Genomic DNA, 2,820 nt, shown 5'->3' with positions numbered 1-2,820 from the left:
CACTCGGGAGGCAGAGGCAGGCGGATCTCTGTGAGTTCGAGACCAGCCTGGTCTACAGAGCTAGTTCCAGGACAGGCTCCAAAAACCACAGAGAAACCCTGTCTCGAAAAACCAAAAAAAAAAAAAAAGAAGCTGACCAGAATTTCAAGCCGAGTGCCTAGGTCCTCAGCACCAAGAGCTTTTGACAAGATTTAAATATATCCCTATGCACACAGTAGGTGCTCAATAGATGCTCAAATCTGAGGCCCCTCAGACAATCATGCCCAACCCTGACAACTCTTAAACAGCTGCTTATCGGGCATTCTCTAGTCTAGTGTCCCAGGCTATACCGCGGGTGTCGCCAGGAGCTCGGTGAGGACGCCCGCAGGTCACCCCTGGATCGGAGCTTGCTCCTCCTCTGTGGGTTTCATCCGACTTCCGGCGGGGCGTCCGAATGTCGTGTAGGACGACTGTCCGCTTGAGATCTCGCGAGATTTGGTGACCAGCAAGGCGCCTGCTGGCGGGACGACCCTTGCCCTAGAACCACACTACGCAAGCGCAGGGCTAAACTGGCTCCGCGCTCCCTCCCGGGGCGGGACTTGGAGTTTAGACTGAATCCCGGGTCCCCAGGGTCGGGTAGCGGTGGAAGGAATAGCTGGTGTGTTGCTAGTCTAGGCAGGAGTATGCATAAATTAACGCACGTTGGTGTTCCGCGGCCGCTCTGGACCTTGACCTGCGATGTCACAGCCTGCGTGTTCACGTCAAGTCCCGGGTATTCTCCTCGGCTTCCCCGGACGGGAACCCACGTCCTGGCACCTCCTATACAGGCGCGCTGACACTCACAGCCCCAGCCTCTAGAAGGAGTTTTACTCGTGGACTCGCTGAGTCTTAGGTTGGGAACTTAGAGTGAGGCAGCTGCCATCACGCCTCACCCTTGTTATGTGGGTGGGGAAACTGAGGCCCAGAGGGCTGGCGCAGTGGTTCTCACCCTCCCTGATGCTGCCACCCTTTCATGCAGTTCCTCATGTTGTGGGGCCCCCTAACCATAAAATTATTTCGTTGATACTTCATAACTGTAATTTTACTACTGTTATGAATTGTAGTGTAAATATCTGTGTTTTCCGATGGTCTTAGGCGACCCTTAGGGTTGTTGAACCCCAAAGTGGTCACAAGGTTGAGAAACATTGGATTAGTCCCTAGAGAATGTGGTTGGATCATCTACCCTTAAGCCAGCTAAGGACAGTGCTGCCCAGAGACCTTTAGTCTTTTCACACACACACACACACACACACACACACACACACACACACACACACACACATTCTCCCTCCCTCCCTTCCTCTCTATTTCTCCCTCTCTCCCTCCCTCCACTCCAGACTGCTTAAAAATGGTTTACAGAATGTATATTGATTTCTTAGTAATCATTAAGCTTCTCTTCCTAAACTGGGCAGACTTGAGCAAGGCTTGTTTCTAAGATAACTTCGGATCTCTGGGAGCTGCAGACCCTACCTAGCAGACCATTCTGAATGGGGCGGCAGTAGGAAGCTGTTAACACGGTATCCCCCGCCAAGAGCTAATGGCACAGCACTAACTCTGGTATAGAGTAGCTGAAGCCTGGCAGTTGTAGCAAACGCCTTTACTCCCAGCACGCGGGAGGTAAAGGCAGGCTGATCTCTGTGAGCTTGAGGCCAGTCTGGTCTACAGAGAGAGTTCCAGAAAAGCAAAGGCGACACAGAGAAGTCTGTCTCGAAAAACAAAAAACAAAACAAAACAGAAAAGAGTAGCTGAAAAATGAGTGCCGACAGCAACTGGGCAGCTACCAAACGAACTAGAGCCTCTGGTAGCAGCGCATCCGAACATTTTCACCTTGTTTGAAAAACCTCAGGAAAGGGCTAGGAGGATGTTATCACTGTGGAAACGTCTTCCGGCAGGAACTGCTCTCTTAGTGGTCAGATGAGCGAACCGGAGGAAAAGGAGATGCTCCGATAGACTAAAACAGATGGGAGAGAACAGAAGTAGTCTATCGCTTATCTAAAACTCCAGGAGAAGAAACTTGGGTGGGGCTGTCTTGATATGAAGGCCCCCTTTCTCCCTCGAGTGAGTTCGGGTCCCCTAAGTTCAAAAGGCGGATGGAGGACTGCAGGTGTGTTTTCGTCAGCATTTCTCACTCAGCACTGAAAAACAACGGTGGTGTGTGCTGTGTCCCTCAAACATTACTAATAAACAAACATTTAATCTGATGTGTTTATATATTCACTAAATTAAAATGACTTCACTTGACTTCCTGTGTAGTCATCTCCTTCAGATTGCAAATTCCCCTGAAGGAAGAACCAAGTGTGCCCAACCTGCTTAATACGTAGCACTCCATGCATCAGACATGATTTCATGCTAAATAAATACATTTTCATGGAAGTGGTAATTGTTCCATAATGTGAATGCAAACATATGTTCTAAAGCAATAGCACACTCATGCAGGGACAAAACCACACCTGCCTCTCCCTCGGTCTGTAATGCAGTGAAGGTCTATGTTGTTGCTGGCTTCGCTTATCTCAGTCTCCCAGAACTTTTTGATTAGTCCTGGTCTAGAAGGTGCTTGATAGATGCCAGTTGTAGAATATTCATAAGATTTTGTCCAAAAGTCACATGCTTCTAGCTGGTAGGAAATGGTCCAGTGGTTAAAGTACTTTGCATGTAACTGTAAGGGTCAGCGTTCAGATCCCCAGAACTCAGAAATGCCAGTGAGGCCCAGCAGGCAAAGACGGAGGATCCCCAGAGCAAAGTGGCTATGAAAACTTTTAAGATTGGTTGAGAGACCCTCTCTCAATGAGTCAGGTTAAAAGG

The 2,820-nt window shown here is 49.1% G+C and overlaps 1 protein-coding gene across 2 annotated transcripts in view; it reads right to left on the bottom strand.

Annotated features, from left to right (window-relative positions):
- Ptgr2 (prostaglandin reductase 2) overlaps nt 1–444 on the bottom strand; it is a 24,315-nt gene extending 23,871 nt beyond the window's left edge. For both annotated transcript variants that reach the window (XM_005343330.2, XM_013346822.2), the window contains exon 1: nt 330–444. The gene's annotated coding sequence lies outside the window, so the exon portion shown is untranslated. The remainder of the gene's footprint in view (nt 1–329) is intronic.
- Nucleotides 445–2,820: the final 2,376 nt, after the last annotated feature.

Source organism: Microtus ochrogaster, chromosome 1 (assembly GCF_000317375.1).
Source record: "Microtus ochrogaster isolate Prairie Vole_2 chromosome 1, MicOch1.0, whole genome shotgun sequence".
Classification (NCBI taxonomy): Eukaryota; Metazoa; Chordata; class Mammalia; order Rodentia; family Cricetidae; genus Microtus; species Microtus ochrogaster.
The sequence above is the reverse complement of the archived record's forward strand: the minus strand, read 5'-3'. Positions and strand labels throughout refer to the sequence as shown.